Source organism: Maniola jurtina, chromosome 9 (genome assembly GCF_905333055.1).
Source record: "Maniola jurtina chromosome 9, ilManJurt1.1, whole genome shotgun sequence".
NCBI lineage: Eukaryota > Metazoa > Arthropoda > Insecta > Lepidoptera > Nymphalidae > Maniola > Maniola jurtina.
Genome location: NC_060037.1, coordinates 10,901,271 through 10,917,902, shown reverse-complemented (window position 1 = coordinate 10,917,902; position 16,632 = coordinate 10,901,271). Strand labels below are relative to the sequence as shown.

At 36.1% G+C, this 16,632-nt stretch overlaps 1 protein-coding gene across 2 annotated transcripts in view; it reads right to left on the bottom strand.

Moving 5' to 3' along the window:
* The window catches only part of LOC123868090 (tyrosine-protein kinase Src64B), a 131,388-nt gene that overhangs the window by 60,928 nt on the left and 53,828 nt on the right, over positions 1-16,632 (bottom strand). The window contains exon 2 of one of the 2 annotated variants that reach the window (XM_045910448.1): positions 10,076-10,106. The exons of the other annotated variant lie outside the window; for it this stretch is intronic. The gene's annotated coding sequence lies outside the window, so the exon portion shown is untranslated. The remainder of the gene's footprint in view (positions 1-10,075; positions 10,107-16,632) is intronic. 2 annotated transcript variants of the gene reach the window in all.

The window sequence follows — 16,632 nt, the reverse complement described above, 5'->3', positions numbered from 1 at the left end:
TCAACCTCTGTCCTCTGTACTCCACTTGTACTCGTCAATAAACACTATCTGTACACCTCGGAGTTTTAGTACCGTCCCAACTTCGCCCCTACACTACAATTTTTAATTTACACTTATTAAATACATACATATAGTGTTAAATCACATCTCATCGATCAATTACAGTCTTTCCCACAAAGCTGCTTTTCCAGAATCTTCCGCTACAGGCGCTCTGTTCCCAGGGTGTAATTGAGCGTGTGATACGTGCACTAGCCGGCTGTGAACGGCGTCTGCAACAGATTGCTGGGTTACATGAGCTATGCACCAGTGAGGTGGAAATGATTACGTGTAAATAGCACTAAGTGATGTGAATTTAACTTTACGTATGGATAAGTAAAGTATTCCTATGACAATATTTGTGAAATGCTGGAAATTTCACTATGTGATCAAATCATAAAAGTGGAGATCCGTAGGAGAACCAGAGTAACCATAGCTCAAAGAATTGCGAAGTGGCAGTAGTTAGGGACAAGTGTAAATTAAATATTTGTAACACCGCCGACAAGTGAAGGTTATTGTAACTTAAAAAGAGCTGATAGCTTTCAAACGGCTGAACCGATTTTCTTGGATTATAGCTATAAGAACATCAATCAAGCCACCTTTTAAACAAAAAAAAAAAACAAAATTAAAATCGGTTCATTAGTTTAGGAGCTACGATGCCACAGACAGATACACAGATACATAGATAAACACGTCAAACTTATAACACCCTTCTTTTTGGATCGAGGGTTAAAAATAGTTACAGTACGCGACAGGTCGAGATGACAATGGACATGTGAGGCAGGTGACGCACGCCCGCACGTCACCCGCGCTTTTCCTGCACCGGGTTAGCACGGGGGCTGTGCGGGTGTGCAGGGCGTCCCGCACACCCGCACAGCCCCCGATTAACTCTAAGAAGGATTAATCAAGAAAGGAAAATTTAGACATAATATGAAGTTAAATTCTGTTATGTTACTACGGCATATATAAATGTGGTAAAATCTATGTTTGTTTTATTGGAAACCTAATAACAGTTATCAAATAGTGCTACATAAACAATAAATTGTATCGTGTGTGGCAATTAGCAGCTGCGCTTTGTTACAAAATACACAGATAATTCATGTTTGGTGTTACGCCGGCTGTGTTTAATACACGAGCGTGTGGTCACGTTTGTAAAGAAATAACATACGGTTCAGGTGCCATAATATTCAGGTTTAGGTAATTACGCTTATTTATGGTCACGTATATTATTTCCAATGCTATAAAGCAGGATTTTACTTCTTATGAAGATAGACTTGGGTGAACTTGACATTGAGTTTGCGACTTGACTAAGGTCAAACTAAATTCCTCAGCAGACGCCGATGGCTGGGTTGCGCGAACGTGTTTGGCGCCGTAGCCACCACCAGGCGATGCGTGGAACAGCGTGGGGATTTAGTTGGTAAGAGCCCGACATAACCTCCGTGCCTCCCGGGCGCGGTGGTATCCCTGAAGATTTCCCCACGAAAAAAGGCTAAACCTAAATCCACGCTGACGAAGTCGCGGGCATCAGCCATCTTCAGTACATATAAAATCTTGATCAAATTCAAGTGAATCGTACCCACAACACGATGCTGAATGATGTTTACCGTAAACTACTGAGAAACCAAACGGCTAACAAGTAACAGGCTTGTTTGCAAGTGGTTTGCCATAACAGGACAAGATATTTTATGCAAGTAGCGCAGAAAATGTGAGAAAAAGTCGAGAACTCAAGACGATTCGAAGTAATAGTTACCTACCTTTGCCTAGTCGTAAACAGTTGCTGCAAGAATCAAAACATAAGAAGCGCGATCGTTCAATAAGATAAAAGTAGGTACTTTTTCAACTAAGTATAGTAATTTAACTTTTAATGCAGTCGTTTTTGCGGTTGACTTTTATCTATCATTATTGAGTTTCTTCCATTTCAACGGAGCAGGAGCAGAAATCCTTAAACTTGCCTTTAGTTTTTATGGTTACGCATCTCCAGAGAAAAAGGAACTCTTTTAGGATCGGTCTGTCTGTCTGTCCGTTAAAGAAATCAAAACCTATATGTAACTTAAATATAACCTAACCTAAAGACTATTTCCCGTTGACCTGGAATCATGAAATTTTGCAGGTAGCAATCAATGTTTTATAGTACAAATAAAGGGAAATTTCGAAAACCGTAAAATTGTGGTTAAGTATATCAAAGAAAAGTGTTATTTCTTGTACGATCATAACCTCTGTGTGCGAATCCGACTCATACTTGACCGGTTTTATTTAAACTTAGATTGTTAGTACAAAAATGGTAGAATAGAAGCATAAGGAAACTTTTCTATTACGAAATAGTATTCGAAAATGCTGCAGCAGAATGGTGAGGCGAAAAAAACCTCTCATGGGGTGCTAGAGCGAAATTTAGCATCGCGTTGTCAAAGGCTTGCAAAGCACGTGGTTGTTTTAAGCCTGACTATGGCAGCACTTTTCAATTTTGCCTACCGTTTTTATACTGCCAGTAGATGGTGGACCAATATTAGATATTATTTTTTGTTGTGGGTTAAATGAAAATGGAATTAACTCGAAGAAATAGACTCTGAAGAAGTAAACTCTGTTTTAAAAATAAGAAAGCAATTGGAATTGAGCAGATTGTCATAAAAAACGAGTTTAAGAGGGCTTTCTCCGTTACTCGTTTCATACAAACGTAGTTCCAATTTCATTTGAATATTAAGCAACCAAAGTCCATGAAATTTTGCAGACATATTCTAGAAACTAATATCTATGTCTGTGGTTTTCCAGATTTCTGTTAAAATATTCGGTTTCAAAGTTACGCGGTCTTAAAAATTTTCATACAAATCTTTGAGCCCCTGTAATTTTAAAACTACATATTTTTAGAAAAATCTAAAACACCACAGACACAGATATTAGTTTCTAGAATATGTCTGCAAAATTTCATGGACTTTGGTTGCTTAATATTCAAATGAAATTGGAACTACGATTGTATGAAACGAGTGACGGAGAGAGCCCTGTTAAGCAGGAAAAGATAAATAGCTCCAGTAATAACCGAGTAAGCTAAAAAATAAAAGTAGTGAATGAGCCGCTAGACCTAACGGCGTCGCAGCCGATACATTGCCCGGTTCTTGAACTTGGGACTGAATTACTGAAAGTATATTTATACCACGGCGCGTGCATGCGAACTAAAACATATCTGCAATAGCGGATGAGTAAGCTTGTGGTGAACTTCAACCGGTATTTCGTGACTAAGTTCTTCATGATCAACACATTGCCGGCCCACTACTGAGAACGGGTCTCTTCTCAGAGTGAGAAGGATTTAGACCATAGTCTGCCACGCTAGCCAAATGCGGATTGGCAGACTTCACACTCCTTTGATAACATGGAGAACTCTCAGGCATGCAGGTTTCCTCACGATATTTTCCTTTACCGTTAAAGAAAGTGATATTTAATTGCTTAAAACGCGCATAACTGGAGATTAGGAGCCGGACAATCTAACCATTAGGCTACCACAGCTTTTTCAGCAGGCTAAGTTCTTGGTTGAACGAAAAACTTATACTTACTAAAAGACTTTATGATATCATCATCATCGTCGGCTCACTACTGAGCACTGGTCTCCTCTAAGAATGAGAACGGTTTGGCTATAATCCACCACGCTGATTAAAAGCGAATTGGCAAACATGGTAATGATTATGACAAGATTTTTAGTTAAAAAACAACCACCGACTTTTTTGCTGGTTGCTCGGTAGGAAGGGCATTCCGAACCAGTGCCAGTGGTAGAATTTTTTTGACTATTCAATAGCATAATACAATATTTTTATTACAAAAGTAGTATTTTCTACTCTACTGTACCTAACCTTTCTACTACTACTTCTGTAAGTTTACTGTAATACGATGTTAAGTTACCAGTGTTACTGGCATTTTGTCAATAAAAGGAATACCAACAAAACCATTTCACCAATCGTTTGATATTAAAAGCACTTTCACGGTGCTTTCAAACCTTAAGTATAATTAAAATATTCCGACGTAAAAATATATACTCGCACGTATTTACAAGCTCTTAAATGACCGAAATAACCAAAGCAAAATGGCCGGCAATCTATGTATAGCAGAGAAAACTGTAACTACGTATAAGATAATAATTTAATATCACTTCATAGGCATAGAGTTATAAAACGGGCAGCATTTGTTTGTTAAGAGATACTTAAAGTAAACGAATAACACCACAATGCAAATCACACTAATATTATAAAGGCGAAAGTTTGTATGTATGTGTGTGTGTGTGTGTGTGTGTATGTTTGTTACTCCTTCACGCAAAAACTACTGGACGGATTTGGCTGAAATTTGAAATGGAGATAGATAATATCCTGGATTAGCACATAGGCTACTTTTTATCCCAGAAAATCAAAGAGTTCCCACGGGATTTCAAAAAACCTAAATCCACGCGAACGAAGTCGCGGGAATCAGCTAGTAGAGTTATAAAACGGGCAGCATTTGTTTGTTAAGAGATACTTAAAGTAAACGAATAGCACCACAATGCAAATATACCAATAAGAATAGGTGTTGCAACAATAGGGCCCTCTAACGACATTAGTGTTGGAAACAAATGGTGGCGAAATACACAAAGCGCATTTACTGCTCTATTTTGCTCGGTTATGTAAGAATGTCTTTCCATACTGCATTACAATTATTTATTACTAGAGGATGCCCGCGGCTTCGCCCGCGTGGATTTAGATTTTTCGAAATCCCGTAGGAACTATTTGGTTTACCGGGATAAAAAGTAGCCTATGTGCTAATCCAGGATATTATCTATCTCCATTCCGAATTTCAGCCAAATCCGTCCAGTAGTTTTTGCGTGAAGGAGTAACAAACATACACACACACACACACACACACACACACACACACACACACACACACACACACACACACACACACACACACACACACACACACATACAAACTTTCGCCTTTATAATATTAGTGTGATTAATATGAAAAGGACATTTTGTTACAATAATTAATTCTTATCATTTTCAAGCAGGCGAATTTTTCATTACGCATTTTTTCGATGTCTGTTATTAGTAGGTAGGCATGTTTAGTTCAATTATTTCTTTTCATTTATGTAAGTGCTAGCTGATACCCGCGACTTCGTTCGCGTGGATGTAGGTTTTTTAAAATTCCCGTGGGAACTCTTTAATTTTCCGGGATAAAAAGTAGCCTATGTGCTAATCCAGGGTATAATCTATCTTCATTCTATATTTCAGCCCCATCCGTCCAGTAGTTTTTGCGTGAAGGAGTAACAAACATACACACACACACACACACACACACACACATACAAACTTTCTCCTTTATAATATTATATAGTGTGATATAATTTGTAACAATATCAAACTCCCTTTTTAGATTAATAAAATTGGTATCATTACTGATATCGCTTTTTTGTGCTCAAATCGATATAACAACTAACAAGTATATATTATAGATCGATTTTTTGCACCTACCATTACAAATCGTTATTCCAGTTCTTATTTTGCACCTGTTTGGCAGAGCCTAAGTAAAAATCCAATGCAACCAACAATCGTAATTAAGTATACTTTTAATGAAGAGCATGTAAAAACACGTCTGGCTATACATATAATTTTCTAGAATAAGGTTCTCAAGGCGGATCGCTAGTCGGATGATGACACCGCATAATATAAATATGCATTACAATAAAAAACTGATTTTACCTTTATTGGACGTCGACACAATACCAGCTGACCGATAGACCACATTCTTGAACATACGGTTGGCCCAGTTATTTATTTTTCAAAAACAGGTGTTCCCATGTTTGAACAATGGCCACTGATTAATATGTGAGTCATAAAGGTAGAGGAGGAGGATTCAAAAGAAAAAATAAACGCTGATGTTTAAATTCCTGTAAAGAATGACTCAGATAGGTTATATTTTAGGTTAGGTAATATTAGGTGTAAAGTTAACAGTGACGAAAATAGATCAGGTTAATATATTAGTCAATAAAATAGCAAGTATGTAGATATTATTATAACGCGTCCTAAAATGAACTGATGGGAAAGTTTCAATAATAATATTGAACAAAGCCGCAATCCGAGTCAGTTTGTTAAATCACTTTTAACTTTCTGGTTTTTACTATAAATGTGTAACACATTCATATTTAAGTACATAGTCTATAGAAAAGCTAGAATCACAGAATATTCTTACTAAATCCTATATAATTATTTTCGAAACTGGTTTATAAAAACGGCGATGACAGTAGGTATTTCGTCGAGAAATCTTATAGTAGGTATAAACATTAATGTGTCAGAAATTGCGTCCTTTGCTTCACATTTTCCCCATCTACCCATTTTCTGTTAAGTATCCGATATCTGTTGATAGAATAACAAGATAATCTAAAAATAACCACATATAAATGCCACAGCCGTGTAAACACATTTCACTGATAAGAAAAATATATTTTTGTTTTAGAATTAATATATTTACTTCTACCTGTTTAAATTCAACGTTATCTAAAATTGCGTTACTTTGATGAGATTCACGTAACGCCTCAAAGACATCAAAACCAGTAACTCAATATCAAAATTTACGTGGATTCTGAAGTATGTACGTGATCTGGGGCGGGCCTGCGTTAGGCATCCCGATTTTCGGTCAACGAGCCCCAGTGGGCTTCTTCAACCTAATTCCACTGAAAGTTTATCCCAACAAATTGATCTTACTGACATTTCATGCCCAAGTCGAAAGCTCAAGACGAGTTACAGTCATCTACAGTTTATGTAAGGGTTGCTTAGTTAACACTAATATTATACAGAGGTAAAGTTTGTAAGTTACACCACATGCGTCCCATCTTAGACCACATCATCACTTTCCATCAGGTGTGATTGTGGTCAAGCGCTTACCTATAGTAAATAAAAATAAAAAAAAGTTTTGATGTGGGAGGTAGTAATCGAAACCACTCAACCATGTAGGAGGTAATCGAAACCACTCATCAGATTGCAAAAATTATTTTATAGATAGCTACGTTATCGCCAAGTCTTATAGGCTAATATAAGTATAGCAGATGAATTCCGGGACCAAAGCTAGTCTTAAATAATTTACATATAGAAACTTACATTATATGACTACGCCTTGAGCATAAGTTTTCACATAACATCAACATATCTTTGTATGGAATTTTCTTACCACATTAGGCCATCATTAGGCCGTATCTAAATTGACAAATATCCATTGACGAGTTCGTTTACCTACATATCATCAACTCAAACACAAAGTGCATAATAAACCAAACAAGTGTAAATTAAAAATTTATAACACCCCCGACAAGTGAAGGTTACAGTAACTAGAAAAGAGCTGATAACTTTCAAACGGTTGAACCGATTTTCTTGAATTATAGCTAAGAACACTCTCGATCAAGCCACCTTTCAAACCAAAAAATACATGCAAACCATAATCAATCAAACAGTATATGCAAACCATAATTTTGTAAGTATTTGTATCAATGGTTTACTAAGCTGATAAATGTATAAAGGCGCGATCCATTTAGCCGGTGGTGAACTATCGATGAAACCCTATTAAGCCAATAATAAGATTGCATCGCATCAATTCCAACACAAGCGACGTACGTCACCATGTGGGTTCCAGGGATTATTTTAGAAGAATAGAATAGCAATAGAAAAATGTTTATTTCACAACATACATAACCAGTAACAAGAAATAATGAATTAAAACCTATAGGTAATTTAAGAAACAGACAGGACTATCCAGTACCTAGTTAGACCCCTTAACAAACAGTGTAGGCGATCAGTCTGATCTTATCATGTTTGATCAAATAAAAATTATAAATGCTTGATCATTTTTGAACAAAAAATCAACTAAGCAATTCAGCGCGGCTATAAAGCCATTATTTTTCCAAGATAACCTGATATGAAAATTATATGGATCGAGATGTCGTAATTGCTGTGTCACACACCTTTATTTAAGTTGTAAAAGTGACACACTTATTTTCTAAATCTAATTGCAATCTTCAACACGGCTAACCGTAACGTGAGAATTTCTTGCAACGAACTTTCGCTGACCAAACCACTTATTGTCCTGACGATCTAACGATCGGTTGGGTGCATAATAACTATAATTAAAATGTAACACACCGTTCTGAGGGGAAGGCGACTGTAAAGCTGCATTGTCATTTCCAGCATCATATGTTTACGTTCCCCAGAGGCTAAAGCAGCTATTTCGACTTCTCGATTGTTCTGTTGTATTGATAGACTAGGTCTAATAAATATATATCCTGCAGATTTTTATTACTTAAGCAAGAAACAAAACCAGGTGTGTGATTTTTTTCTAGGTTGCAGGTTTCTTAAAATTTCCTATCAGCGTTCGTTAGACAGACTCTACTGCCCGAGGATCTAGTCTCTTTTGCTGCTACAGATAGTCTTCTTTTTCGTCTATGGTTAACCATAGCGTATAAATAAGAAGCACAATTTTTCTACGGCAATGATGAAATGCCCAAATGTTTTGTAGCCTGATCATCCATAGCGTCCGTACTCCGGATGGAATTCTAAGCTGCTACAAATCTAACGCTCAAGCTGTTGGAAATAGCACAGTTCACGACAGTGAGGAAAGTAGTAACAAAACGTCGCTTTACCTACACTGGCAGGCGTCAAATGTTACCTACATTCCTACATTTGACGCTACGTAGGCTATGAAACGATAAGGTCTCTTTGATTTCTCGTCACCCCTAATATTTGACAAATTTCTTCAGGATCAAAACGGAGAGTTTCCTCACTCTAATTCACTCTGCTACCAGTCAATGGACGACTAGCCCTAGCTACATTATCAATCTCAACAGCATGCCATTATGTGTCACCCTTAAAGGAAATTAAAGAAATTGTGCCCATTCCCATTGTCCAGGTCCACCATTTAAATTATTATTGTCCCTATTAAATTAAACTTGGCCCCATAACAATGCGTACGCTTTTATTTGTATTCATTAAAACTTTTATATTATACTCTATCACAGTTGCAAAGTAACGCCTTGATTACACAGAGAGAGTTTCTTGCCTGTTTAGTGGCGAGAAATTACTATGTATGCTGTGCAAATACTAAATTGATTCCACACATACTCTAAAATATACTAAATTACCATTAAATTACTTATACATATAATGTCTCACAGTTGTAACATCTTTTAATTTCGAAAAAGGATTGACTCTCTTTTCGACTATGTAGTTTTTGAAATTAAATACATCTTTAAGCCTAAAATAGGAACACTTAGATTCCAAAGGCAAAATCGATAGTAGGTCGCTCTTGCTATGCAAATTATATATATTTTATGATTCAACATTTTTTTAATAACTCTTTTTACTAAAAACTAGCTTCATGTAAATGAGGCTTAAAAGTTAAAAGCCGTAATTGTTAAGGCTATTATGCTATAAATATTAAAGGTTAAAGTCCTATAACAACCATGTATGGTTACACGTAGGTTTTCTGTAACCATAGACGGTCGATGATCCGCGCTCAGTCACGCAGGGGTTACCATGTAAATGAATATTTCTTGTACGGTTAATAAATCGTAACCACAATACTAGGTAAGTTACAAGCCAGTTTGATTACTTAGTAACTACTTAGCTATCAATCAGTGGCGCATCTCATAAAGTGTTGAACGAATTTAATTCAAGTTTTCAACACTAGATACTTAGAGGGTCTCTCAAAGAATATATAGTATATCATTAATACTATATATAATATATACTATATCATTAATAGTACAAAATCTTTTTGAGGGAAAAATATAACTCATAATCAAATGACATGCGGTTAAAGTTACGTTACGGTTAGCGTTAATCTTTGATCACCAATAAAAGCAAACTTGGTTGCACAAATTGGTTACTATTGTTATCTCCATTTTTTTTCCCAAAGATTAGAAATCCTGACTTGTGCAACTCATTTTGCTTGTATTGATGGTCAAAGTTTAAAAGAAACGTACCTAACTTTAACCTTCTGTCATAAAAATGGACATAAGGTGAATTTTGGTCAATCTTACCGCTTTTCGATCGTTATTACATGGCGCGTACCTGTAAATAAAAATAATTATTAGTTTTGCAAAATATAAAGTAAATGAAAACGCGCGTTGAATTGAATACTTCATTCTCTTTGAAAGTAGATTTAATACGGAAAAGCTTACACATACAACAATGAAAAATTAATGAAAAAATGATTTAGTTTTTTGTAGCAAAACACGTATAATATGTAGTCGAAACATAGGCTTCTGGCTTACAAAATACTTAATACGGAAAAGATGGTGTAATCTTAATCAAACAATACAATAAAAATAATGTTGTCTTATCAGACAAATTATGATAGCATTTCTTCCTACTCGTAAATCATTTTACAATTTTCGATTACTATCAAACAACAAGTACTGGCCAAAATGGTATACTTATTATTCTATTTTTTATTTTATTTCATAGGAAGCTGACGGTATACAAATAAATAAGTACTTTAAGTATGACAACTTATTTAAACTTAAGATCAATGCATACTCACTTATTATTAAACAATTAGTAAAAATCAACAAAACATTAACACCTCAGCGATGAAATCCGATGTGGAGTTAGTAATAATTGAAACAGGTCTTAAATGCTATTAAAAAGGATAGATTTTAGATAGATAGTGGATTTAGATTTTTAAGGATTTAAGTTTTTTAAATCGCGTAAAAACTGATTTTCTGGGATAAAAAAAAGCCCCACTCTCCAGGTCTTCAACTATATCCATACAAAAATCACGTCGACCCGTTGCTCCATTGGGCGTGATTGAAGATCAAACCAACACACTTTTGCATTTATAAAATGGGTAGTGGTTTAAAAGGCTGCATCTGAAACTGCAGTTTATCGGCTTAACAAAACGCAGGCAGGCAGGTATTTCAAAAAATACTTTCACTATTTTTCATACAGGCCGTCATAGAGAGACGTGCGAGAAATAAATTGTACAGGCAAAAAAGAAATTCCAACAGAAAATCAATTTACGATCGTATCAACTTATTCTTTTGAAGATAAGAAAAACAATTTCAATTTACAAGAGAAAGTTCGCGTACACAATCTTTCAGTACAAAACTTACTTGTTTATCAAAAAAAAAAAAAAAAAACACTTTGTAGGTACCCTAAATTTATATTATATTTGAAGTAATTTTTCTCCAAATAAGAAGATTAATCCATAGTAATATTATAAATGCGAAAGTGTGTCTGTCTGTCTGTCTGTCTGTCTGCTACCTTTTCACGGCCCAACAGTTTAACCGATTTTTCGAAATTTGGTACAGGATTAGCTTGTATCCCGGGGACGGACATAGGCTACTTTTTATCCAGGAAAATTAAAGAGTTCCCGCGGGATTCCTAAGGACCTATCCACTTAACCGGTTTGTATGAAAGCTACCGAAGTACTTAGCTTGCGTCCTCGTAATCGAAATAGGCAACTTTTTATCCCAAAAAATCAAACAGTTCCCGCGGAATCTATAAAAATCTAAATCCACGCGGACGAAGTCGCGGGCATCCTCTTGTTTTCAATAGATCAATGATTACAACTGATATCTACATTGTGCAAAGAATTTGAGAATAAAAGCAAAGGAGCGGTCACACAGCATGATCGTTCTTTAATTTTACGGCCGCTTGTAGAGGTCAGCGCACCACAAACATCGGACTTCCACTCCAAGTTTATAGCTCCTTATCAAGGTACCGTTCAGACATCGACTTTAATAACTACTGCCGTTGTTTCAAACAAACATTCGTCCTTAACTCTAATTTTATTAACCCCCGACCCAAAAAGAGGGGTGTTATAAGTTTGCCGTGTGTATCTGTGTATCTGTGTGTCTGTGTATCTGTGTATCTGTGTATCTGTGTATCTGTCTGTGGCATCGTAGCGCCTAAACGAATGAACCGATTTTAATTTAGTTTTTTTTGTTTGAAAGGTGGCTTGATCGAGAGTGTTCTTAGCTATAATCCAAAAAAATTGGTTCAGCCGTTTAAGAGTTATCAGCTCTTTTCTAGTTTTCTTGTAGAAAAGAAGGTTAGATAACCGTTAGGTTCTTAATATTATGTCAATAGACAAATGTCAAGCTGTCAAGATGGACGTTGCCTAAATACATAATTATTTATTTGAAAATGATGTTTTGGAAAGTTCAAATACTTTGGATCGTCGGGGGGTGTTATAAATTTTTAATTTACACTTGTAGTTATATCCAAAATGTGAGAACGAAATTCTCCCCTTGGTTCGTAAATGTTTATTTATAGGTTTTGAAACTACGAGTAGGTACCTATTTTAGGGGCGTCAAAAGCTATGGCAACGTTTCAATCATAACAGTGTGTTAATTAACGGGTTGAAATTGGACACTTTGACTCTGTTCATCTAATCGGCTGCATCGTTCAGCTTCCTTTGATGTGGGATGGTGACTTACAAAAATGATATATAGCCACATTGTCAAAACGATTATAGCTGTGCTCTATTCCACAAAGTGTTTTAACGTTGTCTATTTTAGAACCTTTTAAGATAAGGATAACGATGTTATGAGAGTCTTGCTACAAGTTTTACATGCCCTATTAAATTTGGTAGTTACTAGAAAAACTAAATATGATATTTTTAGAATTTCGAGCTCAAAGATCTGATTAATGATGAAAACGATAGTGAGAGTGACGGATAGAAACGAAAGAGGATATGGGTCAGCCTAAAATGATAAACGGATAGGTTTCGTTGAAACACACCTAAGAAAACCTGGAAAGTTTACAGTTCTAATCTAACTTCTAGTGACAGGACTGAAGGGGACGTAAAGATTGTAGTAGACTAGTATTCGTAGCTAGAGATGTAGAGACCTACGAAGGGTAGAGTCACCAAAGAAAGCCTAAAAACATCACTGTAATACAAAAAAGCTTAATTTTTAAGCTGTCCATAAAATGAACATCAATTTTCATATACATTATACTAAGACAAAAAAACTTTTTTTGTAAAAGATGGTTAATTGGCTGCAGCTGTTTTAAGCTACATCATCTGCATAATACGAACAAAAGTATGGGGCTGTGATATACAATGGCCTTTATTAAAGTGCGCCTCCCTAAGTAAACCAGGTCGGGACATAATTTTTTGTGGTTCGAGATTGTCCTGCTGGCGGCGAAATGCAAAGACAAAAGGATGCGAATACAAGGATTTTTACTTAATTTAATTTTGCTGAGAAAGATTTTTAGCCTGAAAATGGACTTATTCATTTTCTAAATTCCCTTCAGGTCCAAAATGTTGAATTTCTAAAATGTAGAATTCTCCAACCTTATCTTCATTTTTAGTCTGGATTGATGAATTGAACAAATCCAATACTGTTTTTAGAGAATGAAGAACCATGAGGTTTTACTATCTTCTTTAATCTCGAGTAAGTACCTAGGTTAATGAAGATAGTCTAACTTCTTAGATTTTAGTATTACTTAGTATTTATAGTGCGACTTTACTAGAATATCAACGATTGAAACAAAACACACACAATTCAAAACTTCCTAATTCAAAAGGAAGTTAAAAAATACACAAGCGTATAAATCCTCAAAAGCTTTCTAAAATTGCGATTCCTGACCACTTATAATATTAAAGTTATTTTCTTGCTGCTTTAACCAATCTCTTATAATTGGTATAACTAGGACAAACAGTTAATTTTAACTCGGCCGTCTTTGAAGTTACGGAACGCCCACGGTTAGGAGTTAAAATGTCGTATCACGTAATAAATGGGTTATGGAATGGGGAATGGATATTAGCCGATATCTAGCAATTTTATCCATCATTAGCGATAATTGCTGATCGCACATTACAGTCAAGTCGAACTTGCCGCAAGAAACGCTTGCCAACCAAGTTGCATGATGATACTTCCGAATTCTCTTTAAATTAATTCATTGAGGGGCATGTGGGCTCGTTATAGAGCATCATTCGATTGTGCTGGGTAAGTATAAGTAACGATTACCCGAGGCGGTAACATCGATGGGTGAACGACTTTACATGCCCGAATTTGCCCCTTTCTGATTATAATAATGCCCTGATATCCGATTATAATAATCGTGCAGAAGTGCGGATCGGCCCGGCAATGTGCGTTCAACATCACTCCAGCATTAATCTGGTGGTCCCGCATCCACGATTTTATTACCAAGCGATGATAGACCGGCCAGCTAATGGATGTCTGGAGCGTTAATTGAACTTAACTGTGAACGCCCTTCGCGTTCAATCGCTACACGGTGAACGCTTCATCAACTATAATTACAATGTTCAAGTGCTTCAAGTATAAAACTAGTTACAGGCGTAAACGTACTAGGTACATCCTTTGTTTGTTTAGTTGTTAACGGCCAAAATACATACTAGTAATATTATAAATGCGAAAGTGTGTCTGTCTGTCTGCTAGCTTTTCACGGCCCAACAGTTTAACCGATTTTGATATTAATTAGTACAGTGTTAGCTTACACCCCGGGGACGGACATAGGCTACTTTTTATCCCGTAAAACTAAAGAGTTCCCACGGGATTCTTATAGGTCCAGTAGCTTGCATTCCGGAAATTGACGTAGGTAACTTTTCGTCCCGGAAAAGAAAAAAGTTCCCAAGGGATTTTTCGAAAAGCTTTTTCGAAATCCACGCGAAGTCACGGGCCGTCATCTAGTTAATAATAAAATCAATCCTATCTGTAATCTGTCGATGGCAAGAATTTTACGGTATTTTTTGACTAATAACAATGTTGCTGCAGATACATTGATTGATTATTATGATTTTTCCTAATGTCAGTTCGTTTGTAAACAGATATCTGAACTAAGCTGAAGAATTGACTGTTCTAAAAGTAGATAGATCTATCCTTTTTACTGAAATGGATAGCTTTATCTAACGTGAAAAGTTTTCAGGATGGTGCTTCCCTGTATAGTGGAGATCCCTGTGGAGAAAGAAATCACTACTTTTAGAGCTGTCAATTTAGTTTAGTTTCAAGATTTGCGTTAAACCGAATAAGCTCCAATCTCTATACAAGCTTTCTTTACATATCATGATCATCAAGTGTAAAGAAAGTTTGTACTGAGATTGGATTATACATACATATTTATTTAATGATGAGTATAATAACCCATGTTAATAAACCTTACTTAAAAATGTTGTATAAATTCGATCTTGCAACTAGAAAGGAGTGGAGAAAGATTATACCCTGGATTAACACGTAGGCTACATTTTATCCCGGAAAATCACAGAATTCCCACGGGATTTAAAAAAAACTTATATCCATGCGAACTAATTCGCGGGCATTAGCTACTTAGTAAGTAATAAATTACTGTATCAAAACTTTGGGAATTGTAGTTAATAAAAAGTCTTTTAAGCAATTAATGGTTTCCTCAATTTTAATGTGATTATGAGTTTTATATGCAAATTGCATCACGGACCGCTAAATGGAAAGAAATCAGTTGAAGAATTTGACACACATCGATGCCCAAAGTGCCCCAACGTGACGCATGATGCCATTGCCCTCTCATTCAAATATTTTATGGAGAAGTGGTCAAGCCCATTACTGTTCCAGCTTAGCAACATTTTTAGTCTGTCATCACATCATGTTAAAAGTACGGTTTAAGTAAACCATAAGTAAACCGTACCTACTGTTTAAACCTCTCTAACTTTTTAATACGTAACTCTGAAATATTACGTAACTACCATAGAAAATAAAATCATAAAAATCAATTCATAATTGACGGAATTCATAAAAAACAAAGTCAAATTGAGAACCTCTTTCTTTTTAACCCCCGACCCAAAAAGAGGGGTGTTATACCTAAGTTTGACGTGTGTATCTGTGTATCTGTCTGTGGCATCGTAGCTCCTAAACGAATGGACCGATTTTAGACTAGTTTTTTGTTTGAAAGGTGGCTTAATTGAGAATGTTCTTAGCTAGGTATAATCGAAGAAAATCGGTTCAACCGTTTGAAAGTTATCAGCTCTTTTCTAGTTTTCTTATAGAGATTTTTGTGTCGGGGGTTTTTAAATTTTAAGTTATTTGAAGTGGGTTACAAACCTAGCATCACAATTTGTTTGTTAGTGTAAAGATGGCGTTAGAGCCGCGTTGAATACATGCCATCGCGCATTGTGTATGTTCGAGGCTTTATGGAAAAATAGCCAAGCCCATTTTATTGTTCACGCTTTCACGCTTAGCAACATTTTTTGTCGCGCCTTCTGGTGAACGAACTTACTGAGCCTTATCTAAAAAAATCGGTCAAGTGCGAGTTGGACTCGCCACGAAGGGCATGGTACCCTTGTGTGGCAGGCGAGCACCCTACCACAAGAATATGGATATAATATGTAGTTCATGCACTCAAGAAGTTGCCAAGTCTATGAGCACGGAGTTGCGACGACTCCGTGCGCATTAGGGATTGCAATCCAGCGGCATTTTCAATCCAGCTGGATTTTTGCTGGATCGAAGCAAATCCAGCTGGATCCAGCGCGGATCCAGCATTTATCGATTTCTCAAAGAAATGCAACATTTTTTTACGTTGTAACTGTTGAAACTTTAATAACTAACTACCTATATTTGTTTGTAGCTATAATATGAGGTCTTTACCTATGAAAAAA